The following is a 27,496-nucleotide window of genomic DNA, read 5'->3' on the forward strand; positions in this document are numbered from 1 at the left end:
TCAATCATCCCAGCCCAAACCATCACTCCCTTCTTAGCCTGTTGATTCAGAGGCACAAGAAGCCCAAAGTGGCTGGGTGGCAGTCTTAACTTCCAGCTCAGTGGAATCATTGTTGTGTCTCTTGGTGGAAGCATTCTTACCTCTGGAACTAAGACCTTTAGACCAGCAGAGATTCAAGTCTTCTTGGAAACAGGAAGCAAAAATTTGTTTGTGGGTGGCTAGGGATAATGGTGAGTGATGCCCCCCACCCCCCTCCATTTCTACCCTTTGATTCCTGCACCTGTGAATCCTGGTTGTGGGAGAAATAGTACCATATATTGAACGCTGATTCAGAGCATGTACAGCCTTCTGGACAACCTTGCTCCAGCCCTGCAAGGTATTGCCACCCAGCTGGCTCTGTAATTATGACTTCAAAAGGCCATTCTACTGTTCTATCAAGCTAGCTGCTTTGGAATAACGGGAACATGGTAAGACCAGTGAATTTCATGAGCATGGGCCCGCTGTCACACTCTTTGGCTGTAAAATGAGTTTCTTGGTCAAAAGCAATATTGTGTGAACACCATGGCAATGGATAAAGCATTCTATGAGTCCATGGATGGTAGTTTTGACAGAAGTATCACATTCAGGGGAGACAAATCCATATCCAGATTAAATATGTATTCCAGTAAGGAAAAAACACTGCCTCTTCCATGATGGAAGGGGTCCAGTGTAAGCAACTTGCCACCAGGTAGCTGGCTGATCACCCCAGGGAATGGTGCCACATCAGGGACCCAGTGTTGGTCTCTGCTTCTGGCAGACTGGGCACTCAGCAGTGGCTGTAGCCAGGTTGGCCTCAGTGAGTGGAAGTCAATGTTGCTGAGCCAGGGCATAACCTCCATCCCTGCCACCATGGCCACTTTATTCATGAGACTCTGGGATAATGACAGGGATGGGTGGCGAAAGAGGCTGACTGGCATCTACAGAACAGGTCATTCTATCCACTTGATTATTAAAGTCCTTCTCTGACGAGGTCACTCTTTGGTGACTATTAACATGAGACACAAATATCTTCACCTCTTTTGCCCAATCAGAGAGGTCCATCCACATACCTCTTCCCCAAATTTCCTTATCACAAATTTTCCAGTCATGTTTCTTCCATATTCCTGACCATCCAGCCAAACCACTGGCTATAGCCCATGAATCAGTATACTATATACGTCTGGCCATTTCTGCTTCCAAGCAAAGTGCATGACCAGGTGCCCTGCTCGAAGTTCTGCCAACTGAGAAGAGTTCCCTTCACTACTGTCCTTAAAGGATGCCTCATAGAAGGGCCATAGCGCTGCAGCTGTTCATTTTCAGGTGGCCTGCATATCATGCAGATCCATCTGGACAGCAGGCCCTGGTTTTCTCTTCCTCTGTCAACTGATCATAGGGCACTTCCCATGAGGTCATAGGTGCAGGATGGAAAAAGAGAAGGCAGAGTAGCAGGAGTAGAAACCATGGGCATTTGTGTCACTTCTTCATATAACTTACTTGTGTCTTCAGGATCTGTTCAGGCCTGATCATGTATAAACCACTTCCATTTGATGATGGAATGCTGCTGTGCATGCCCAACTTTATGGCTTGATGGGTCAGATAACACTCAGTTCGTGATAGGCAGCTCAGGTCATATGGTAAATTGGTGGTCCATGGTCAAGCATTCAGTTTCTACTAAGGTCTAGTCCTACTAAGGCCAAGAGCTGCCTTGGGTATTTATCTGTGGTATTTATCTGTGGATAAATAAAGGAGGGTATTTATCTGTGGATGATGGCAAGGCCTTGCTCCAAAAGGCCCTCTAAGGGCCTCTGCTGCAGTTCACCTATAGGGGCCTGCCAAAGGCTCCAGACAGCATCCTTATCTGCCACTGACACATCAAGCACCAATGGATCTGCTGGGTCATATGACCCAAGTGGCAGAGCAGCTTGCACAGCAGCCTGGACCTGTTGCAGAGTCTTCTTCTGTTCTGGGCTCCACTCCCAGCTAGCAGCTTTTCAGGTCACTTGGTAGATGGGCTAGAGTAACACACCCAAATGAGGAATGTGTGTCCCTAAAATCCAAACAAGCCCAAGGTGTTCACACACTTCTTTCTTGGTTGTAGGAGCGGCTAAATGCAACAACTTATCCCTTGTCTTATAGAAGGGATATCTCAAGATACCCTACCCACACCACTGGATCCCTAGAGATTACACTGAGGTAGAAGGCCCCTGAATTTTGTCAGATTTCTCACCCTCTATGTAAGCAAATGTCTTACAAATAAGCCCAGAGTGGTTGCTACTTCACTAGGTCCAATCAGCATAAGACCATCAATGTAATGGGCCAGCATGATCTCTTGTGGAAAGATAAGGTGATCAAGTGCCCTGCAAACTAAATCGAGACAGAGGGCTGGACAGTTTATATACCCCTGAGGTAGGACGGTGAAGGTGTATTGTTGGCCTTGCCAGCTGAGAGCAAGTTGCTTCTGGTGGGCTTTATAGACAAGGTTAGAGAAAAATTTGCCTGATCAATAGCAGCATACCAGGTACCAGAAGATGTGTTATTTTGCTCAAGCAATGAAACCACATCTGGACAGCAGCTGCAATTAGAGTCACCACTTGGTTAAGCTTGTGATAATCCACTGTCTTCTGGATTCTTCAGAATCCATCTGTCTTTGGCACAGGCCAAATACGTAAGCCGAATAGGGATGTGGTAGGAATCTTTACCCCTGTGTCTTCAAGTCCTTGATAGTAGCGCTAATCTCTGCAATCCCTTCAGGGATGCAATATTGTTTTTGATTTATTATGTTTCTAGGTAGAGACAGCTCTAATGGCTTTCATTTGGCCATTTCCACCGTAATAGCCCTCACTTCACAGGTTAGGGAAGCAATGTGGGGATTCTGCCAGCCTCTAAGTATGTCTATTCCCTTGGACCCACTGTGAGTCAGACCTGAGCTAAAACTCCACAGATCAGCTCACCTCTATGAGCCTCGCCTCTGACTAAAGGGCCACAGTAACATTTCGGGCCTCCTGGAATCAATGTCAGCACAGAGCCAGTGTCTAGCAGTCCTTGAAACCTCTGATTACTTCCTTTTCCTAATGCACAGTTATCCTGGGTCACAGATCCCTTTGGCGAAGGCTGGGAGAAAGAGTAATAGTATAAATTTTCAGTAGTGTCCCCCTCCCTGAGGGAACTCAGCCTCCCCTATATTCAAGGGTTTTTGGGTCTATAAACTAGCTCATGTCTGGGAATTGATTGAGGGACTGTGAGTCTGTGTTCTTACACTCTGGTTTTTTTGTTTGGGGTGTGTGTGTGTGTGTGTGTGTGTGTGATTTTCTTATTTTTTATTTTTTTGAGACAGGGTCTCACTCTGTTGCCCAGACTGGAGTACAGTGGCTCGATCTCGGCTCACTGCAGCCTCCGCCTCCTGAGTTCAAGTGATTCTTGTGCCTCAGCCTCCCAAGTAGCTGGGACTACAGGCATGCACCATCACACCTGGCTAAATTTTGTATTTTTAGCAGAGACAGGGTTTCACCATGTTGGCCAGGCTGATCTCGAACTCCTGACCTCAAATTATCTGCCTGCATCGGCCTCCCAAAGTGCTGGGATTACAGGTGTGAGCTGCCATGTCCAGCCTGTTCTTACACTCTGAATTAGGCCTTTGTTGACTTGATCTGGAAGTTGTCTGCTTATACAGATCAAGTAAGATTGTAGTAGACTTTCTATTTCACTTCTAGACCAGCCAATGCCATAGATCTGCATGAGACAGACAATTCTGATTGGTTCTTTGCCTCTGCTGTCCACGACCATAACTATACCCATTTTGCCATTGGAGCTGAGTGCCGCCACGTGGCCCCTGCTACCCTGGGATCCAGTTATTCCCACTGCATTTAACTTTTCCAGTTGAGCGACTGCTTTTCCCACTGTAAAGTCTAGCCCACAGAAATGAGCAGTCAGAGCTCTTTAGGATGAGTAAGTCTTAAGTGAAAAATCCACTCTAGCCTTCCAATCTCCCTAAGCCTGTGGATCCCTTCCTCTGCTTGAAACTAAGGGAAGGCCGGGTGCCGTGGCTCACGCCTGTAATCCCAGGACTTTGGGAGGCCAAGGCGGGCCGATCACTTGAGGTCAGGAGTTCAAGACCAGCCTGGCCAACATGGTGAAACCCCGTCTCTTCTAAAAATACAAAAATTAGCCGGGCGTGGTGGTGGGCACCTGTAATCCCAGCTACTTGGGAGGCTGAGGCAGGAGAATCGCCTGAACCCAGGAGGCAGAGGTTTCAGTGAGCTGAGACCACGCCATTGCACTCCAGCCTGGGCAACAAGAGTGAAACTCCGTCTCAAAAAATAAAAAATAAATAAATAAACTAAGGGAGATTGAACACCTCCAACTTGTTAATAGTGGCCCATGTTTTGATTCATGTTTCAGCCAACCAACCAAAGTGTTAGTGCTTTTCCTAACTCCCCATGCTGGAACATTACATGCAGAATCTCTGTTTAGTGTGCCCACAGCAATAAATTCGGCCTGATCCAACTTGATGTTCCTTCCATATTATCCCACACCCTGATAGCCATCCCCACACATGTTCCCTGGATTTGGTTCTTGTGGAGGGTAGTGCAACTCCTTGTGGGTCACATTTTGGGCTTCACCTTCAGGGGCCTGCTGGGACTCACGTCTGGTTGCAGGTCTAGAAGCAAAGAGGAGTGATATGTGTGGGTCCTGAGGAGAATCAGAATTATCTTTCTTGGCAACTGCCTTGGAGAGGCCATTTCCGGTTCCTTGGGTGAGCAGAGTTTACCCGCAGACAGAGGTGGGAAGGCTATACCACTGTGGGTGGGGATGCCAATTGGATGGTGCCCACCCACATCACGGGCAAATTTTCCCCACGCAGTCCACCTACTCACAAGCCAATCTCCCCTGAAAACACCCACCCAGGTGTACCCTAAAATAATGCTTTACCAGTTCTCAAGGTAGAGTGCTCCCCACATCATCCAAGGTTTTGCCTTCCATGGTTTTAGTTACCTGAAGTCAATGGCAGTCTAAAAATATTAAATAGAAAATTCCAGAAAGAATTCATAAGTTTTAAATAGTGCATAGTTCGAGTGGCACGGTGAAATCCCACACCATCCCACTCCATCGGGCCTGGGCAGTGAATTCCTGTGAATCATCCTTTGTCTAGTGTATTCACTGAGTACAGCTACCTGCCCCTCTGGTCACCTAGTAGCTATCTTGGGTATCAGATAGGAAAAACCTACCATCTCTGGGGTCTAGTACTATATGCAGTTCAGGCCTTCGCTTGGAATGTCTTGGAACATGTCCCCTGCCAAGTTGACACCTAAAATTAACCCTCACAGTACCCAACTAACACATGCAAACCCTGAGAAGCAGGGAAACTCTCCCCTACTCTGAACCAAACCTATGCTGGTCACCTCACCTGCCTGCCCCGTCTCATTCACCCTCACCACAGCCATCCGAGAAATCCCAGCAAAGTGGGTAAGGGCCCAAGTGCTGGGTTCAAACCACCTGCGTTCAAAGACTGCTTCGCCATTTTCTATGCAACCTTAGGTAACTTACTTAACACCTTGTGCCTCAGTTTCCCTATTTATAAAATTAAAATCGCAGTACTTTCTTCATAGGGTCCTTCTTATACTTAAGAGACATAACCCATGTAAAGGGACTGCTGTAAAAGTAAGGGTTCAACAAACACTTGCTATGATCAATTTTCAGGCAGGAAAATTAATTTTATGTTTTATTGAGAGGAAAACAGAGGTGTCCCAAAGTTAGGGACCTTGCCTGAGATCACACAGCCAGTAGGCAGTCTTTGGTTTCTGGTTTGCCTGAAGGTCTGTGGAGGGAGTCAGGGACGGGAGGGATGTTGGTGGTGCATGGAGCCCTGCCCTTTGAGCTGAGGACTGTTGGCTAAAGAGACTCAAGAGATTGGAAGCTTTGAAACTGTCCTCTGTGAGGCCCTTGGTTATGCTCCTGTGCTATAGGTTGAATGTTTGTGTCACCCTAAAAATTCATATGCTGAAGCTTAACTCCTGATGTTATGGTATTTAGAAGTGAGGTCTTTGGGAGGTAGTTAGGTCATGAGGGCAGAGTCTTCATGAAAGGGACTTACACCCTGATAAAAGAGGCCCCAGAGAACTCACCTGCCCTTCAGCCATAGGAAGACACAGCAAAAAGACACAGTGTCTATGGACCAAAAGCACCGAATCTACTGAAGTTCCAGCCTCCAGAACTGTGAGAAATTTCTGTTGTCTATGAGTCACTCGTCTATGATATTTTGTTACGGCCACTCGAACAAACTAAGACACCCAGAGACCACTTTTGGAGTGGTGGGGATTGTAATGGCGACCAGGGAGAAAGAGAGGTCACTTCTGTCCCTATTTTAACCAGAATATGCCCACTTATTTCTGGATTATAGTGAAAACATAATATAAAGCCCTCTCTTTGAGAAAGACAATATGAGGTGTAAGTTTCCTTTTAAGAAGAGAATTGACTTTAATTAAAGGGACTTAAACCCTAGCAGATACTAGGACTTAATTTCTCTTTCCGACTGAGAGAATATGGAAAATACAGAATGTTTTCAATGATGTTTATAACTTAGATGCTAAACAATGAACCTCTTTGCCAATTAATTAGCTTGAGACAAACTATCAGGTAAGACCCAACTTGACCCTCCTGTTTCAAAAGTGAGAGATTTCTTGTGTCATGTTTTCTTGCCATCTGGATAAATAAGAACTCTCTTGCTAATGCATGATTATTTTGCATTTAAAATGTAAATCTTTCAGTTTGTCAAAAATTGCAGCTGGAGGCCTGGCGTGGTGGCTCATACCTGTAATCCCAGCACTTTGGGAGGCTGAGGCAGGTGGATCACCTGAGGTCAGGAGTTTGAGACCAGCCTGGCCAACATGGTGAAACCTCATCTCTACTAAAAATACACACAAAAAATTAGCCTGGCATGGGTGAAACCTCATCTCTACTAAAAATATACACAAAAAATTAGCCTGGCATGGTGGTGGGAGCCTGTAATCCCAGCTACTCGGGAAGCTGAAGCAGGAGAATTGCTTGAATCCAGGAGGCAGAGTTTGCAGTGAGGGGAGATTGCACCACTGCACTCCAGCCTGGGCGACAGAGACTCCATCTCAAAAAAATAAAAAATATAAATAAATAAATAAATACACAAAAATTAGCCAGTTGTGGTTGTGCATGCCTGTAGTCCCAGCTACTCAGGAGGCTGAGGCAGGAGAATTGTTTGAACCTGGGAGGCAGAGGTTTCAGTGAGCCAAGATCACACCACTGCACTTCAGCTTGGGTGACAGAGTGAAACTGTACTCAAAAAAAAAAAAAATTGCAGCCGGACGTGGTGGCTCATGCTTGTAATTATATAAAAGGTGGCACTTTGGAAGGCCAAGGCGAGAGGATCACTTGAGCCCAAAAGTTTAAGACCAGCCTAGGTAACATAGTGATACCTCCTCCCTACAAAAAATATTAGCGGGGCGTGGTGGCACGTGCCTGTGGTCCCAGCTACTTGGGAGGCTAAGGTGGGAGAATGGCTTGGGCCCAGGAGGTGGAGGCTGCAGTGAGCTATGACTGTATCACTGCATTCCAGCCTGAGTGACAGAGTGAGACCCTGTCTCAAAAAAAAAAAAAAAAATTACAAAACATCCATGGCCCATCACAGGAAGTCATCATGTGATTCCTACGTGGTTAATCATTTCAGTTATGATTGACCATAAAATGAACTCACTGGTCTTTTTAGCTTCTTTCCATCATAATCCAAGCTCTTAATTTCACCAATGCTATAAAATCCAGATTGTAATTTCTAGTATTTCAAATAGCAGCTTGGCTTGTTATCTCTTTCTGCAGAGGTCTAGAAACATCTTGAATGAAACAAAAGGGCCTCTAAGAAGTCTGAAATCAAAACATAACTGTAAACTTCTGCCAATGTTTTAACAGTGTATTTGTGTTCCATATAAGATTTCATTTGTTTTATTTTGTTTTTAAAGAAAGGGTCTATGTTGCCCAGGCTTCAGTGCAGTGGCTATTCACAGGTGCGATCACAGCACACTGCAGCCTCGAACTCCTGGCATCAAGCATTTTCCCGCCTCAGCTTCCCAAGTACCTGGGACTACAGGCACTCCCAGCTATACAAGATTTCTTTTTTTACCTAGGATACAGATCCTGAATGTAAGATTTCATTTAAAAGAGAGTTCCAAAGCTTTAAAATAAGTTTTAAGTAGCTTCAAAAAAATCAAAACAAAAAGAGGGTGTGTGTTTAATACACTCTCCAGGACATGCTGAGTTCCCCTAAAATAGCCTTAAAAAAGAAAACAAAACAGGCAAATCAACAGCAAAACCACCATCAGGAGGTTTCAGGCTAAAACCTTTCCATTCAAGACCAAGCAGAATTACTAAAAGGTGAAATTTGCACTTGGCTACCTCAGTCCTCTCAGGCTAGGGGCCCATCCATAAAGATCCCCCAACCGTGAACTTTGGCCTACACTCTGTGGATCCTAGGCTTTGAAGGACACAGTTGGCAACTCTCATAACCTATCAAATATGTTTACATAAAAGGTGGCCAAATTATAAGCCTATGGACTATTTTCCCAGTGAGAGGATCCAAAAACTTAATAACTTCTAGTAATACAAATGAACTAATAAAGTCTCTTCACAGCATTAATTTATTAATTTATTTAGGCATACTTATTCAGAACCCTTAAATATATTCAATATCTTAATTTTAAAATAGCTTTTCCACTCATATTTCCCTCCCTTCCTCCCTCCCTCCCTCCCTTTCTTTCTTTCTTTCTCTTTCTTTTTTTCTTTCTTTCTTTCTCTTTCCTTTCTTCTTTCTCTTTTTTCTTTTTCTTTTCTTTTGAGACAGAGTCTCACTCTGTACCCAGGCTGGAGGACAGTGGTGTGATCTCAGCTCACTGCAACCTCCGCCTCTTGGATTCAAGAGTTTCTCCCACCTCAGCCTCCCAAGTAGCTAGGACTATAGCACACCACCATGCCCAGCTAATTTTTGTATTTTTTCGTAGAAGCAAGGTTTCACCATGTTGACCAGACTGGTCTCTAACTCCTGAGCTCAAGTGATCCACCTGCCTCAAACTTCCAAAATGCAGGGATTACAGGCATGAGCCACCGTGCCCAGCCTCCATTCATATTTCACAGAAATAACTGTATTCAAAATCAAAAGAGCATCTTCACAACTACAGCCACTCTTCTGAGTCACCTCACACAGTTTACTTGAAAAATACTCTCACCGCCAACAAAGTTATTTGAAATCTATACTTTTTAAAGCTGTGTTTAATGCTAATTGCCGAAAAGTGTGTCTGAAGTCACAAGTACTCATTTGCTATTATCATGCTGTTTGCAATTTGCTTTCAAATACTTCACTCAGATAACATGATATGAAAATGTTAGTTTTAATCCATACCCCTGGTGGGGGTGGTTAGTTAGCATTTGAAAGACGAATCATAAACTTATACACACATTCCGGAGAGTACAGCTTTGATTCAGTTGAGGTTATTTTTTTTTTTTTTTTTTTTTTTTTGAGACGGAGTCTCGCTCTGTCACCCAGGCTGGAGTGCAGTGGCGCAATCTCGGCTCACTGCAAGCTCCGCCTCCCGGGTTCACGCCATTCTCCTGCCTCAGCCTCTCCGAGTAGCTGGGACTACAGGCGCCCACCACCACGCTCGGCTAATTTTTTGTATTTTTAGTAGAGACGGGGTTTCACCGTGGTCTCGATCTCCTGACCTCGTGATCCGCCCGCCTCGGCCTCCCAAAGTGCTGGGATTACAAGCGTGAGCCACCGCGCCCAGCCCAGTTGAGGTTATTTTTAATCAACACCAGAGGGCTTGCTAATTAGCAGAGTGAATGCTATTTCTTTGGAGAAATGAGTGGAATTAGAGATATGTGAATTAGTGAGAAGGTTTCCTCTCTCTGGCGTGACAGCTATGGTATACCCCAAAGAGGCCACTCCTCTGAATGAGCCCAGATAAACCCTTTAGGGAAGAGTCAATGGTTTGAATACAGCTAGAAGTTCAGCTGAAGCATGCCACAAGACACCTGTCACATCAGCCATGCATGAACTTTCAAGCAAGGTGTGACTAAGAGTTCCTAAAAGAGTAGCTTGCTGTAGCCGGGCACGGTGGCCCACGCCTATAATCTCAGCACTTTGGGAGGCCGAGGCAGGTGGATTGCTTGAGTCCAGGAGTTCGAAACTAGCCTGGGCAACATGGTGAAACCCCATCTCTACCAAAAATACAAAAATAAGCCAGGCATGGTGGCATGTGCCTGTGGTCCCAGCCACTCAGGAGGAAGAGCAGCTTGTTGGTGTTTGCTGGGTCATTATACTATTTCTCTGTCTGCTTGCTCAGCCTGAATCTTCCACTGTGCTGTGCCACCTGGTGCTGAGATTGTGGGGGTCCTTCTAGTTCTCAGGTACCTGCAGATACTGAATGAACCTAGGACTGTATTTCAATCAACTTCAGACACTATCTATCAGCTGGAAGTCATGCCGCTATTTTTGCCTACCACTAACACACACACACACACAAATGCTGCCAATTTTATCATGAGGCACCACTGATGGGAAATGAATCCTGATTTCAGAGCTGTTAAAATGTCACAAAAAAAGTGCATGTTGAAATTGATTGATGAAATACAGTCATTGTGAATAAGCAATTAGCTTAAGTTCATCTGCAATGATTACTTTCTCCAAACTCACTACTCTGCTCTTTAAAGGGGTCTTTAAAGTCTCTTTTACCACAAAACCAGGACTTGCAACTGGAAGACCATGTTCCTGGAAAAAAAATCTCAATCTGTGTTACATTTTTTTGCCTCTATTTCTTTCCCTCTCTCTTGTGTCAGGTGCCTTCTGAAAGAATCCCAAATAAGAATTCACTGGGAAAGTCCAGGGTTACCTGGCGTTCCCCAGAAAGCCTATTATCCTAATAAAGGAACACAGTGACCCTGAATATGAAAAGCTCTGGATAGACCCAGCTGTAATGCCACTTCCTTGTTCCTGAAAAATATATTGGAAAACAAAATACTCAACTCATAGTCGGGTAACGCATAGCAAAGGCAAAGAATACTGTTTGGTAGGAAATTTCTCCGTGCTTGCTTTAGAATGGAAACATGAGACTAGGAAGCTTCTGAGAAGCCATCCAGTCTAAATCACCACTGGATGTCTGGATTTTGTTTGAAGGCATTTCAGACAAGTGGTCATACATTTGACCCAAAGAAGCAAGGTTAACAGAGGGGTTTCAGGTTCTGTGAGAAGGAAGCAAGGAGATGTCGGGAGAGGGAAGCCAGCATCACCTTTCTGCTTATCCTCAGAGTGGTCTGAATGCCTCCTGTGTGTGGTAGGAGGAGCTGGCTTCTTTATCCAGTGCTGCAAGGTGCGGGTTCTGAGCGTGGCTGGAGAAGAACAGAGAGTGAGAGGTGAAGGGGAGGTCCTGCGTTTAGGCAGGCTCTGGGTGGCTGAGCCACACTTCTGATCCTCTCCTTCCCCTGGGGCTCCTGTCTAATCTCCTTCATGTGGACGGAAAACAGCACAGAGCCCAGGAGGTGAATGAGGCCAAGTCTTGATCCCATCACTGTGCCAGAAGGCCCCGGCAGTCCTCACCACCTCCAAGGACTGCATAGCACCCTGGGGGAGGATGGAGGGAGGCAGAGCCTAGGAGCAGGGGCCCCAGCTGCTTTCAGACCACCGTTTTACCTTAAGACATGTGATCAAAATTGAAAACCTGTATGCATCAAAGGACGCTATCAAGAGAGTGAAAGACAGACCACAGAATGGGAGATTTGCAAATCAGATGTCTATAAGAGACAAATATCCAGAATATACAAAGAATTCCCAGAACTTGACAAAAAAAATTCCAAACAAGCCAATTCAAAAATGGGCAAATGGCTTGAATAGATATTTTTCCCCAAATATACAAACAACCAATATAAAAGAAAAAATAACAATAATAAAAAAAGAACAAACAACCAATAGGCACATGAAAAGATTCTCAGCACCACTAGTCATTAGAGAAGCACAATTCAAAACCATAATGGGATACCGCTTCATAGCCATTAGGATGGCTGCTAGCAAAAAACCAAACAAAAACCACAGAAGGTAAGTATTGGCAAGGGTGTGGAGAAATAGAAACTAACGCATTTCTGGTGGTACTGTAATGTGGTGCAATAGCTGTGGAAAACAGTATGACAGTTGCTCAAAAAGTTAAGCAGAATTACCACATAATCCAGCAATTTCATTTCTACATATATACCCAAAAGACGTGAAAGGAGCTGAAACAGATTTTTTTTTTTTTTTTTTTGAGACAGGGTCTCACTCTATTGCCCACGCTGGAGTGCCTCACTGCAGCCTTGACCTCCTGGGATTAAGTGATCCTCCCACCTCAGCCTCCTAAGTAGCTGGGACCACAGACACACGCCACCATGGCATCTAATTTTTGTATTTTTTGTAGAGATGAGGCCTCCCTATATTGTCCAGGCTGGTCTCAAACTCCTGGGCTCAAGTGATCCACCCACCTTGGCCTCCCAAAGTACTGAGATTACAGGCATGAGCCACTGTGCATGGCCTGAAGCAGGTATTTCTAAACCAATTTTCATAGCAGCATTATTCACAACAACCAAAATGCCCAAATGCTCATCAGCAGATGAATGGATAAACAAAATGTGGTATATCTATACTACAGGATATTACTCAGCCTTCAGGAAGAATAAAAGGCCCAATGTGGTGGTTCACGCCTATAATCTCAGCTACTCTGGAGGCTGAGGTGGGAGGATTACTTGAGCTCGGGAGAACAAGGCCACAGTGAGCTGTGATCACACCACTGCACTCCAGCCTGGGCAACAGAGCAAGACGCTATTTCTTAAAAAAAAAAAAAAAAAAAAAAAAGGAATAGAATTCTAATACATGTTTCAACATGGGTGAGGCTTGAAAACATTAAGTCAAATATGCCAGACACAAAGGGACAAATATTGTATGATTCCACTAAGATGACATGTCTGGAATAGGCAAACTTATAGAGACATTTATGTAAAGACAGTCTGGCAGGGGGCCAGGGGTGCAGGTAGTGGGGATGGGGAATTAGTGTTTAAGGGATACGTAGTTTCTATTTGGGAAGATGAAAAAGCTGTGGAGATGGATGGTGGTCATAGTTGCACAACAATGTGAATGTACTCAATACCAATGAATTATACATTTTAAAGTGCTTAGCATGATAAATTTTATGTTATGTATATTTTACCACAATAAAAATGTATCATAAAAAAGCATGTGCTTTTTGTAGTCTGCTCCACAATTTATAGTTGTTTTAATACAAAAATTTATTTTCTCCAAATCTTCCAGAAAAAAAATACATATTATACACATCCTGTTGCTGCAAACTGCCTCCCCCTCTACTGTGAGAAGCACAGACTAGTTCAATCCACCCTTCTTTCTATTTTATATCTGAGAAACTCAGACAGGAAATGACTTGTTTGAGGTCACTCAGTGAGGGCCTGGCGAAGTCAAAAATAAGGAAGATCTCTAACGAGCAGTGGGAACACGTGCATGGGTCCTAGAGTCGGAAGGACCAGAAGCCCATGCTGCCATGCCAATGCCTGAATCCACCATGGGGAGAAAAGGGCCAAATCACAGGGCAGGGAGCTGGGGGAAAGCTGAGGTCACGCATCAGCTGAATGACACGTGCCTGAACTTTAGCCTCCTTGCAGCATGGGTCAAATGCCCACCTCTGCAAGATTATAAACAACTCCCAAGTAGTTTGCCATTCATTAAAGCCATGATTATGTCTCCTCATGCAGTGCTTTCCAAACTGCAGGTCACAACCTCTCAATGGATCGTGAAATCTATTTAGTGAATCATGATTAACATTTACAGATAGAATCGTATGGAAAAGAATAGACAGAAAATATCAGTGTATTGCAGAGTAAAGGTAAGTACTGTTTTGTGATATTTGTTACATATGTTTATAGATATTGCTTGCTATGTTATGTATGACTGTATGCGTGTACTAGATTATGACAAAAGGTATTGCTTACTAAAAGCCATAATCAAAAAAGCTTGAAAAGAAAAGGTGTCAATGTGAGGCCGGGCACAGTGGCTCATGTCTGTAATCCCAGCACTTTGGGAGGCCAAGGTGGGCAGATAACTTGAGGTCGGGAGTTTGAGACCAGCCTGACCAACATGGAGAAACCCCGTCTCTACTAAAAATACAAAATTAGCCGGGCATGGTGGCTCATGCCTGTAATCCCAGCTACTCGGGAGGCCGAGGCAGAAGAATCGCTTGAACCCGGAAGGCAGAGGTTGCGGTGAGCCAAGATCGTGCCATTGCACTCCAGCCTGCGCAACAAGAGTGAAACTCCGTCTCAAAAAAGAAAAAAAAAAAAGGTGTTAATGTCACAGGTCATTATGGAGAGCCATGGACTTTTTTCCACCTAGAGTCACACATGCTGTGGTACATTCTAAAGATTGTGGAGGGGCTGGGCTCAATGGCTCATGCCTGTAATCCCAGCACTTTGGGAGGCCCAGGTGAGTGGATCACTTGAGGTCAGGAGTTCAAGATCAGCCTGGACAACACGGTGAAATGCTGTCTCTAATAAAAAATACAAAAATTGCCAGGTGTGGTGGTGTGCACCTGTGGTCCCAGTCACTTGGGAAGCTGAGGCACGAGAATTGCTTGAACCTGGGAGGCAGAGGCTGGAGGCTGCCGTGAGCTGAGATTGCACCACTGTACTCCAGCTTGGGTGACAGAGAAAGACTCTGTCTCAAAAAACAAACAAACAAACAAAACAAAAAAAACCCAGAAACAACAAAAAAATTGTTGTGTGGGGGGACTAAGGCCGCCAGGTACCCAGACAGATGCATGTCTGGACAAGAAGCCCCTCCTAATGTAACCGCCCAAGGGGTTCACCTTGTCCGCTGCCCAGACAGAGCCAATTCATCAAGACAGGGGAATTGTAATAGAGAAAGAGTAATTCACACAGAGCCGGCTGTGCAGGAGACTGGAGTTTTATTATTACTCAAATCAGTCTCCCTGAGCATTCGAGGAGCAGAGTTTTGAAGGATAACTTGGTGGGTGGGGGTCAGGGGTAGCCAGTGAGCCAGGAGTGGTGATTGGTCAGGCATGAAATCATAGGGAGTCAAACCTGTCTTCTTGCACTGACTCAGTTCCTGGGTGGGGCCCACAAGATCAGAGGAGACGGGTTACTGATCTGAGTGGTGCCTGCTGATCCGTCAAATGCAGGGTCTGCAAAATAGCCCAAGCACTGATCTCAGGAGCAGTCTAGGGAGGGTCAGAATCTTGAGGCCTCCAACTGCAAGATTCCTAAATCATAATTTCCAATCCTTTGGCTAATGTTAGTCTAGTCCCCAGGCAAGAAGGAGGTCTGCTTTGGGAAAGGGCTGTTACCATTTTTGTTTAAACTATAAACTACAAACTAAGTTTCTCCCACAGTTAGTTCAGCCTATGCCCAGAAATGAAAAAGATAGCGTAGAGGTTAGACGCAAGATTGAGTTGGTGAAGTTAGATCTCTTTCATTGTCTCAGTCATAATTTTGCAAAGGCGGTCTCAATCACTCCCCTTGGATTTTGTAACACCTTAATCTTAAGGTGTAGGCTATGAAGATGGGAAAAGGTTGTCAATCGCTCTGGCTTCTTCCTGCTGATAGGGGAGGTAGTGGGAATGGGAGTGAATCCCAAGGTGAGAAAAGTGGAACTGCTTTCTAACTGTCTGACTGTACTCATGCAGGCCTGGCTGGGCTTCCAAGGCTTGTGTGGGAAAAACATTAGTACTCTCATCTATAGTTTTACTACAGCGTTTAAGTGAACAGCCTTACTATAAGGTAAATTACGAGTTCTACAATGAGGAGTACGATTCCCGACTTTAAAAGCAAAGATTTGGAAGTGTTAGCTTGGGGACTTCTCACCCACAAGGAATTTGGAATTTAGTCTAAACTGCAGGAAAAAACCTCGAGAACAGCTAACAACAGTATACTATAGTTTTCTTTTGGAGTATAATTTTGCCACTAGACAGTGGATAAGGTGAACCCCTTGGGCAGTTGGGGCTTCTTGTCCAGACATGTATCTGTCTGGGTACCTGGTAGCCTTAGTCCTCCCACAACAATCTTTTTGTTGTTGTTGTTGTTGTTGTTTCTGGTTTGTTTGTTTGTTGTTTTGAGACAGAGTCTTGCTCTGTCACCCAGGCTGGAGTGCAGTGGTGCAATCTCAGCTCACTGCAGCCTCTGCCTCCCGGGTTCAAGCAATGCTTATGCCTCAGCTTCCCAAGTAACTGAGACCACAGGTGCACAACACTACGCCTGGCTAATTTTTGTATTTTTTTTTTTAACAGAGACAGGGTTTCACCATGTTGGCCAGGCTGGTCTTGAACTCCTGACCTCAAGCGATCCACCCACCTGGACCTCCCAAAGTGCTGGGATTTCAGTCCCCATTTTTTTAAAAGCAAATCATGATAGAACTGATTTACAGTTTACAAAATAAATTTTAGTCTTACTCTACTTGGCCTGATTATTTGCATAAAGTGCAGCAAGAATAATTATTTTTCACTTAGGCTTTTTAAGTTGGCTTTGATAGAACTCTGTTCCATGAAGAATCTCAGGTAAAATTTTTTAAAAGCTGAGCCCAGCCATGGGTTTGTACCCTCAAATACCTATGAGTTGAGCAAAATCCTCTCCTCTTGAGGTCCCAAGATAACTTGGGGTTCCTGGGCCTGTTAGAAAGTGACATTCTTTACTTACCACAGGTCAGGAAACTTGTACAGGAACTCTGTGGACAAGGTATGAGGCCAGATTCCCCAAAGGGCTTTAATTGGCTGTATAAGTCAACTTTAATTCTTTAAAGGAAGCATGCCATTCCAGTCAAATCCTTGGTAAAATGACCAGTTTCTCCAATGGTGTCCTGTGACAAAAGAAAACAGATTCTTACTGCACTTATACAATTAACTATACTGCCATAAATTGAGAATACACACAAATGGTTTCCAAATTCTAGAGCAATCAGGTAGAGGGAAACAAATATGCTCCAAAAATTTCCACAGGACTATATTTTACTCACTTGTTAAAAGTTGCAAATAGCTCTAAAGAAATAAGTAATCTTGACTCTGAAAACAAAAGGATTAGCAATGTTTAACACACCAGCTCTCCATGAGAGTCCTAGAAGTTTCCTTTTTTCCTCTATTCCAATAGCACAATTTTTAAAGTTATCTGAGACCTGCACTCAGAGTCTTATATCTGATTATAAATTGCCTTTTGTAAAGGACCAAAGCAAGACAAAATGTCTGTGGATGACAAAAGTCTATAGCCACTATTAAAGCTACAATTGACTAGGAATTTTGGTTCTTCCACTTCTGTGGCATACAACAATTTTACATAACAATTATAATTATTAATAATGTACACTAAATCATATCAGAATTATAGAAGTTTCCCATAATTTTTGGAACACATACTAATAACATATTTATACAAATGCAGTCCAAAGAAAACCAAACACCATTCTCTCTTTCTTTTGAAAGTTTTCTGTCTTTTGTAATGTCACAATCTCCAGAGTTATTAATTAGAAATCTGCATTTAAGAGCACCTGTTAAACTTTACAGCTGATTATAAAACCAACTTTTAGGAGGACCAAAATGAGACAACAATTTTCTGTGGATGACAAAAATATTTTAGAGTAGCCACAGTTAAAGACACGATCGACAAGGAAATTTGTTACCTCTGTGGCACACAGCCATTTAACATAATTATAATTATTACTGATAACATATATGAAGTCATATTAGAATTTTAGGAGTTTTACATAATTTTGGAACCTATGCCAATAATACATTTACACAAATATAGCCCAAAGAAAGCCAAAGACCATTTCATACTTGACAAGGCTTCCTGTATGATTTTTATGTCAAATAAGCCAAATGTCATTTTTGGACTTTAGAGGACATCATATCTAAAATATTAGGTTAGAAAGAGACATAATTTATAATTTGATTTTGTAAAGTTTGTCAAATATCCAAGATTGAAAACACTGGATATCACAAAATAGAATCTCAGGTCACCATAAGTCATTCATTTAGCCAAAATGAAAACTCCAAAAAAAATTTTTAAAAAGAAAACCTTTACTCTGATAGAGGAGACTTAGCTTTCCAAACAAGGCTCAATGAAGATAGCAGGAAGCCAATTGAATCTGTCTCTTTTCTCTCTCCTCCTTTTTTTCCTGCCATTTACCCAAAGGAAAAAACCAAACCGCTTTCATTATCTTTTAACATTACGTAAAAATCGTCTTCAAAAGAGAAAACCAAATTTCAGGCTTGCATTAGTGCATCTTTAATGTTAAAGCTAGTTTTTTAAATAAAATTTTACATCTCTATCCAGTTGTAATTAGTTTGACCATAAGGTAAGATTTTCTTAAACTTTTTAGAACTATTTACAATTTTCCATCCAACAGCAGATCAGTTTTCTAAGAAAACCCTGTTATTTGGACACACAGGCCCAGATTCTGTCCCCACATCAGTATGATTTTAATGTTTTAACCTAAGGGTGGCATGCATCTGTAATCCCAGCTACTCGGGAGGCTGAGGTAAGGAGAATGGCTTGAACCTGGGAGGCAGAGGTTGCAGTGAGCCGAGATCGTGCCACTGCACTCCAGCCTGGGCGACAGAGTGAGACTCTGTCTCAAAAAAAAAAGAAGCTTGATGTGATGGCTCATACCTGTAATCCTAGCACTTTGGGAGGCTGAGGCAGGCGGATCATCTGAGGTGGGGAGTTCGAGACCAGCCTGACCAACATGGAGAAACCCCATCTCTACTAAAAATACAAAATTAGCCGGGTGTGGTGGTGCATGCCTGTAATCCCAGCTACTTGGGCAGCTGAGGAAGGAGAATCACTTGAACCCAGGAGGCAGAGGTTGCGGTGAGCCGAGATCATGCCATTGCACTCCAGCCTGGGCAACAAGAGCAAAACTCCATTTCCAAAAAAAAAAAAAAGAGCTAAAATTTCTTTTAAATCTTTTTTTTTGGTTTGTTTGTTTGTTTGTTTTTTGAGACATGGTCTCACTCTGTTGCCCAGGCTTCAGCACAATCTCAGCTCACTACAACCTCCACCTCCCGGGTTCAAGCGATTCTCCTGCCTCAGCCTCCCGAGTAGCTGGGATTGCAGGCACCTGCCACCACGCCCAGCTAATTTTTGTATTTTTTCAGTAGAGTTGGGGTTTCACCATGTTGGCCAGGCTGGTCTTGAATTCCTGACCTCAAGGGATCCCCACTCCTTGGCCTCCCAAAGTGCTGGGATTACAGGCGTGAGCCACCGCGCCTAGCCAATTTCTTTTAAATCTTAGCCAACTTGTTTATACCCACAGAATTTTTTTATAAGATCAACCCTTTACAAACCCTTTTCCCTTTGCTTAAACCTTCAGTTTTGTTCCATTACTCTTTTAGGTTAAGACAATCTTTAAAACCCTCTGAAGTAGACAAAATTACATTCCCTTTAACAAAAGCCATGTTCCCATGCCTTCTTATCATCTTTTACCAAAAACACACTCCCTACACACCTACTATGTAAAACTCTTTCTCCAGTGGTCTCAACCACATATTACAATGTTAAATCTTAGCAACTTTTATTTTTAGTGAAAAACCTGGTAAGTAAGCAATTTTAATTATGTACTGGGGTGGAACTTAGGACATTAGACAGAAATGAAGATAAGGTCTGACTCTTAGCATAGCTGGCGGGCCTGGCTCTCCATATGTCCCCAGGCCTTACCTATCATCTAATGCTCCAAAGTAGGGAAACTGAACAATTTTCAAAAGTCAAAGAAACAGTTTGACCTTAAAGCGTTTAGCAAATCTGATACCTGACCTTAATTTAGACCAAATGTCTACATTTTCAAGACATTTTATTTTACCAATAATCTTTAAAACTGTCTTTATTTCCAAGGTCGGGTGCAGTGGCTCATGCCTGTAATCCCAGCACTTTGGAAGGCCGAGGTGGGTGGATCACGAGGTCAAGAGCTGGAGACCATCCTGGCTAACACGGTCTCTACTAAACCCCGTCTCTACTAAAAATACAAAAAAATTAGCCAGGCGTGGTGTCGGGCGCCTGAAGTCCCAGCAATTTGGGAGGCTGAGGCAGGAGAATCACTTGAACCTGGGAGGCGGAGGTTGCAGTGAGCCGAGACTGCGCCACTGCCCTCCAGCCTGGTGAGAGAGCGAGACTCTGTCTCAAAGAAAAAACAAAAAAACCGTCTTTATTTCCAAAAGACTACTAAAGTCATGTGAACAAAAAGGTATTACAGTTTCTATTTTTCTGATAAAATATTTGATTTAAATGCTTATATTTCTAAGCCAATTAACCAGAGCTCTTTTATACAAACATCTCACACACACACACACACACACACACACACTCACAACACATATGAATACAGACGGATAGAAGATTCAGCACTTGTAAGATTTTTCATTTTCCAGTTTCTTAATTGGATGTCTGGCTTCAGGGTGGAGCCCTTGGAGGAACAGGGCCGGGAAAGCATGCATTTCTAGGGCCAAATAAGCAGCTGAAAGCAAAGACAGATCCCCAAAATTAAGGGTGCCATTTTATACTGGATCCTGGATCCCCAGAAGGAGGGAAACACTGTGGGAGAGGACCATGCAGTGCTTCTACCCTGCATTCCATTCAAGGCAACCCAGAGCCAGTCAGCCCAGTTTGTAATCGGCCCATCTCTCATGGGAGTCTCATCTCCCAATGGGGGGCGGGGATGCCTCCTTATCTTCCAGGTGGCCAAGAGCATGTGTCTCTGATCCAGGTGTGCAGAGTCAAGTATCCCTCCATAACTACTATTAGCCACCCCCTAAAGTGTATTTCCTACCTAGTTATTACACACCAAAGCTCTCTCATAATGAGAAGTAATTTCTGATACCCCTAAAACTCAAAACTGTCAGGTAACACAATGAAAAACAGAACAGAGCCTTTGATTTTGAGAGGGATCTATCCGTTTTAATTCCTGGGGCTCCATGAGGAAAACAGAGCTTTTTCCAAAACGGGGTCCATGGTGCCTCCTCTGTTTTTCCCAAGGAGTCCCAGCCTACCAGAGGTTATCTTAGGGCCTCTCATGTGTGTATTAAGATTGGCAAGACGAAAAAAATGGAAAAAAAAATTCAGTCAACTGAGAAGAAAAAACCTTTCTCCAGGAAAAAAACAAGATCCAAAAAGAGAAAAACATAAAGGCCTTTTAAATATACTTATTGCTTGTTTATCCACTTTTAATTAAGCTGACTTTTAACCATAGCGCTCTTTAAAAAATATCCTTTTAAACTTTTTATTACCCGACTTTAACCACACTAAGCGACCAGTATTTTTGGCTTTTAAATTCTACCATAGTTAACTTCCCACATGAAATTAATAAGTTTTAGCTAAGGTTATAACTTAACCATGGACACATACATGTCTCAAGGAGATGGTAAGCAGTTTCTTTTTTATTTTTATTTTTTACAAGATTTAGAATCTCCCCCAGGGTAGTTTAGAGAAAGGAAAATTCAAGACAGGAAATCAGAAGCTATCCATGGGTTGGCCGGGGTGGGGGTGGGGTGGGGAACCTCAATAAATGGCAAAGTTTCATAAATAAAACCCAGAAAAGAATCATTCCGGAAGCCAAGACTAAAACCCAGGCTGCCATTGTCAAAAGGCAAAGCCTCAGCTACTGAGTTACAGCATTGAGCAGTTTCTATTGCTCTCCCCAGAAGGAGCCTAGAGAAGCCAATTTCAAGCTTGCACAGGCTTTTAACTGCTCAAGAAAATAATTTTAGGCCTATGACACGAACCCCAAAATTCCTGTCCTCTGGATGGCAGAAACCAAGAGAAAGTATCCACACATGGTCAAAAGCTCTTAAGGACACAAAGCAAGACAGAGAAATTTCATCCAGTATTGGTTTCAGGGAACTGTAGCAAGGTTTGGAACTGATCAGCCTGCCAAGCTGGCTTGAAAAGTGGGCTTATAGGGGTCCTAAACCCACATTTTATCCTGTGATACCCCTCTCTCCATTACAGAACACAGAAAGACAAATTCTTAGCACAAAGTACAGCAGATTTGCTACAGCCTAAGATTAGTCTCACAAATCCTTTTTTCTATTAATCAAACCCTTGCAGAGGAGACCAATAGTTCACTGTTTTACCCTGACAGAGAAAGAGAGACCAGAAACTTGGCTGGTAAGAATTTCTTACCCTTTTTGCTGGCATACGAGGCTTCTGGGTTCCCTTTCTCTGCAGCTTCCAGAAGAACGGAATGGCTTCTGATGACCCTGCTTGCTTGTGCTATAGCTGTGGGGTTCAAGCCACTTTACAAGAAAAAAAAAAAGCCACTTTACTGTTTTATGGAACCATAGGCAAGATTCTTAATTTGCAAGATGCTAACCAACGGGTTGCATGGGACACTAAATTAACATTTTCCATCCCAGCAAAACACACATAACAAAACAAACATTAGTCACCTCATTCAGCACCCAATATCAGTCTGGTAAAGCTCAAACTTTTTCCTGTTGCTCCCTGTTTCTGATGCACTCCAGGTGGGGAAGGACGACCTCCAAATGGTAATTCACAATGGGGTCTCTGGGCAAGGCAAAGACCAGATAGTCACCCCGAGAGACAGGTCCTGTTTAGGGCTCACCAAATGTAACCAGACAAATAAGGAGGGATCTCTGAGTTAGACCTGCTGGACTTCCATTAGCAACCCCTCCTGAGATCCCTTCCACATATACAAACACACACAAAGATGAGATGGACAGAAGGCCTCCAAATCAGATCTCTAACCAAGAACTCCAAGAGTATCCCTTCCAAACTATCCTCCTATTCTCCATCTGAGAAACCTCCTCAAAATCTTCCTGATTGACAATAAGTCTCTCAAACCAAGACTCTTCTTACTCCACAGTGGCTGAACAGACACCCTGCAATGGGGCTAGAGACACAAGACACCCCATGGTGAAGCTACAGACACTACACCATAGGGCTACAGAACCAGTGGGGAGAAGGAAGGAGGTGTTGACAGCACCTAGGATACTCACCAATCCAGACACCCCACAATGGGGCTACAGTCACCCCATCATGGGCTATACAGACACCCTGTGATAGGGCTACAGTTAAGGGATGTCGCCCCAGGACTATTTCTCCATTGCAATTAGATCCATGCACACTGGGTTGGCAGTGCTCCACCAGTAGAGAGAGTACCAGAGTCAGCCCCCAGTCCAAGAGAACTAGGTGGCTTCTTGAGCTGGCTTCTGGATCCATCACTGGAGTGGGGCCACTGAACCATGGGCAGGTAGCCACAAGGGCAATCCTGGACAAGCCACCAAATTTGTAAGTGCCCAAGGGGTTCACCTTGCCCGCTGCCTAGAGAGAGCCGATTCATCAAGACAGGGGAATTGCAATAGAGAAAGAGTAATTCATGCAGAGCCTGCTGTGTGGGAGACTGGAGTTTTATTATTACTCAAATCACTCTCCCCAAACATTCCTGGAGCAGAGTTTTTAAGGGTAACTTGGTTAATGGTTGGGGGGTGGATAACCAATGAGCCAGGAGTGGTGGTCAGGGATGAAATCATAGGCAGTCGAAGCTGTCTTCTTGCACTGACTCAGTTCCTGGGAGGGGGCCACAATATCAGAGGAACCAGTTCATTGATCTGGGTGGTGCCTGCTGATCCATCAAATGCAGGGTCTGCAAAATATCCCAAGCACTGATCTTAGGAGCAGTCTAGGGAGGGTCAGTTGTGGCCTCCAACTGCATGACTCCTAAACCATAATTTCTAATCCTGTGGCTAATGTTAATCTAGTCCCCAGGCAAGAAGTAGGTCTCCTTTGGGAAAGAGCTGTTACCATTTTTGTTTAAACTATAAACTACAAACCAAGTTTCTCCCAGAGTAAGTTCAGCCTATGCCCAGGAATGAAAAAAGACAGCTTGAGGTTAGAAGCAAGATGGAGTCAGTTAAGTTAGATCTCTTTCACTGTCTCAGCCATAATTTTGCAAAGGTAGTTTCACTAACATTCCCTTGTGTATTGTAACAAGTACCCTGGACTGCCTAAGCTTGGAGAATGTTCTGTGAAGATAGGGAGAGGCACATAGAGCTTGGGATTTTGGGTCACCAAGGTCAGGTCTCCTCCCTACCATCTCCTAGATATGAATTTGGCTGGGCTTGTTCCAAATGACTTTCATTCTTATCATCTGTGAAATAAAAATATTAATACCTACCTGGCCAGGGCTATGGGGGAGCTAAAATGAAATAATAATAGATGTGAACAAATTTCGTTAACTACAAAACACTGAATCAATGCCAGTGGTATTTACCACTATGGCTACTATTGTGGCTCCTATTACTACAAAGAACACATTCAGGAGAGTGAGCCATCAGTGGCAAAAACTTTTAGGATGATTTAAAAACCAAAAATTGAGGCTGTTTGCAGTGGCTCATTCCTATAATCCTAGTACCTTGGGAGGCCGAGGTAGGCAGATTGCCTGAGCTCAGGAGTTCAAGACCAGCCTGGACAATATGATGAAACCCTGTCTCTACTAAAATACAAAATATTAGCCGGGTGTGGTGGCATACACCTGTAGTCCCAGCCACTCAGGAGACTGAGGCACAAGAATTCCTTGAACCTGGGAGGCAGAGGTTGCAGTGAGCCGAGACTGCACAACTGCACTGGTAACAATCACACAGAGCAAGGTGACAGAGCAAGGCTCTCTCTCCAAAAAAAAAAAAAAAGAAAGAAAGAAAAAAGAAATTTAGGTAAAATATACATATATAATTTACCATCTAGTTCAGTGATTGTAAATACATTTATATTCCTTTTTTTTTCCCCTTCATTCCCCACCTCCTTCCCAGCCTCTGATAACCACCAATCTACTCTCTATATTCAAGGATGGGGGTTTTTAACCTGAGGTCCATGAAAATCCATGGATAGGCCTCAGGGAGTTTATCAAATTATAGGTTAAATTATGTGTGGGTGAGTGTATATGTGTGTGTGTGTCACTGGGGACAGGGGCCATGGCTTTCAACAAAGTTTCAACAGTTTCAGTGGCATCTGTGAGCCAGGAAAGGTTCAGAACCACCAGCCCCCTGCAGTGCCTGGTAAACAAGGGCAAAGCCACATTCCCAGAGTAACCTGGAGTCCAGACGGAATCCCCAGTCCAGGGCAGGATTTGTTGGCATGGCTCCAAGTGGTGGGACAAAGTCATGCTACCAGTCAGTGAATGAAGGGAGTGTCACTTCACAGAAACCTGTTTCTGCCTGACTGCCCCACCCTGGAAACTGGAAACTGGTCCGGTGGCTGGGAGAGACATTCCCTCAGCAGGCATGATCCAGGGAGGAGCGGCTCTGCAGGCTGCACTGGCCTTGCCCTCTGACTTGGGTAAAGTCCACACCCAAGGCAACCAGCCCACACCAGAGGCAATGGGCCTGGATCTCATCTGCAGACCCAGGGGGATGGGTGACAGAGGGAAAGGCAACGGGAACCTGGCAGGGCCCTAAGGAGGGGTTGCCATCCATGTCACTGTGGGCCACTCAGGGTAAGCACAGGCTGGGATAATGGCCACCCCCTCCCCCATCCCGTGCAACTCCCTGTGAGTCTTTCCAGGCTGGCCAGGCTTCAGGCCTGCCCCCAAGCCTCGAATACCCTCTAGCTGGCCACTTCCTTGGCAGCCTTTCAGGCCCAGCCCACAGTTGGCCTCCTCCAGGAGGGACACGGGCTCCAGTGACTCCTCTCCTGCTGCTCTCCTCCTCCCTGAACGCTCTAGCTGTAGGGAAGTGGCTGAGACCAGACTTCAGGGTCACACTGATCTGGGTTTCAGACCTGGCTTCTCTATTCACTAACTGGTGCCCTTGAACATGTTGCTTAACTTTCTCAGCCTTGGTCTTAGCTTTCTCAGCCTCTCTGTCTTTAGCTTATAAACTGCATGAAGATTAAATGAAATAATGTATATAAGGTTCTTTGCATAGAGTGTGGCTGGCAGCAAACAGCTCAATCAAAGGTCATTATTATTATTAGCTTGATTTATATCATTCTCTGATTCTTTCAAGTGTTGTCATTTTGGTAGCCACAATTTAGATTCCTGAAAGACAGGACCTGGATCTATTTTCATTATAGAAGAAGAGACTTGGCTAGGCGCGGTGGCTCACACGTGTAATCCCAGCACTTTGGGAGGCTGAGGCTGGCAGATCACCTGAGGTCAGGAATTTGAGACCAGCCTGGCCAACATGGTGAAACCCTGTCTCTACTAAAAATACAAAAAATAGCCAGGTGTGGTGGCAAGAGCCTATAATCCCAACTACTTGGGAGGCTGAGGCAGGAGAATTGCTTGACTCTGGTAGGTGAGGGCCCTGGGAGTCTGAGATCCCAACTTGGGCATTCTATGGGGCAGCTCCCAAGGATTAAAGCATCCTCCCACCCAAAGCTGTTTGTCCCCTCACCTCTCCTCTCTCTAAAACTGTTCTTGCTGGAAAACCTCCTCTCTCCTCCCTGCAGCCACTGCCACTGGAGATGTACCCAAGTCTTCATCCCTTGCCACATGCTCTCACTTTCTCTGTTGTCAACAGGACCTAAAGCATCTTCCTGGAAGCCTCAGAGCCAACACACCGGCAGGCACTTTCTCAATATGCCTGCAGGTGAATGTTAGTGAATCTCAAAAGCACCCTAGGCACTGGGGAGACTGAGACTTCTAAATTAAACCTCCAAATGCCTCCAGGAGCTTAGAGTTTGGTAGAAAGATGACACAAATGAAAAGCTGACCATGTGTAGGGACAGGAGGCTCTAAGGAGTGGAGAGAGGGGGAAAGAGCTGAATACTGTGGGGTAGATACAATGAGAAGGAGGGGCACACTAGGATGAAAGAGCGTAGAAAGCAGAGACTTCTGATGCCTAAAGTGTTTAAAAGATGCCTAAAGTGTTTAAAAGATGCCTAAAGTGTTTAAAAGACCCACAGGTGGGCCCAGTGGCTCACACCTGTAAGCACTTTGGGAGGCTGAGGTGGGAAGATCACTTGAATCCAGGAGTTCCCAAGACCAGCCTGGGCAACATAGTGAGACTCCATCTCTAAAAAAATTAACAATAATAATAAAGAAATTAGCCAAGTGTGGTGGCACATGCCTGTAGCCCCAGCTACTAGGGAGGCTGAGGCAGGAGAATCACATGAGCCTGAGGTCGAGGTTGCAGTGAGCCATGTTACTGCCACTGCACTCAAGCCCAGGCAACAGAGCAACACCTTGTCTAAAAAAAAAACCCAGCATGATACTGTAATGGTGGAAACATGACATTAAGCATTTGTCAAAGTCCATAGAATGCACAACATAAAGCATGAGCCCTAATGTAAAGGAGGGACAATAGTTAATAATAATGCATCCATGTTGGTTCATCATACACACTAATACAAGATGTTAATAACAGGGGGTGGGGAAGGAGAGAATGGAAACTACCTTCTGCACAATTTTTCTATAAACCTACAT

At 44.2% G+C, this 27,496-nt stretch overlaps 1 protein-coding gene across 1 annotated transcript in view; it reads right to left on the reverse strand.

The window, feature by feature from the left end:
- The window catches only part of PAQR5 (progestin and adipoQ receptor family member 5), a 103,198-nt gene that overhangs the window by 48,511 nt on the left and 27,191 nt on the right, over window positions 1-27,496 (reverse strand). Inside the window, exon 2 of the mRNA XM_055277971.2 lies at window positions 16,768-16,927. The gene's annotated coding sequence lies outside the window, so the exon portion shown is untranslated. The remainder of the gene's footprint in view (window positions 1-16,767; window positions 16,928-27,496) is intronic.

The sequence above is a fragment of the Symphalangus syndactylus genome, chromosome 5 (genome assembly GCF_028878055.3).
Source record: "Symphalangus syndactylus isolate Jambi chromosome 5, NHGRI_mSymSyn1-v2.1_pri, whole genome shotgun sequence".
In the NCBI taxonomy this organism is placed as follows: domain Eukaryota; kingdom Metazoa; phylum Chordata; class Mammalia; order Primates; family Hylobatidae; genus Symphalangus; species Symphalangus syndactylus.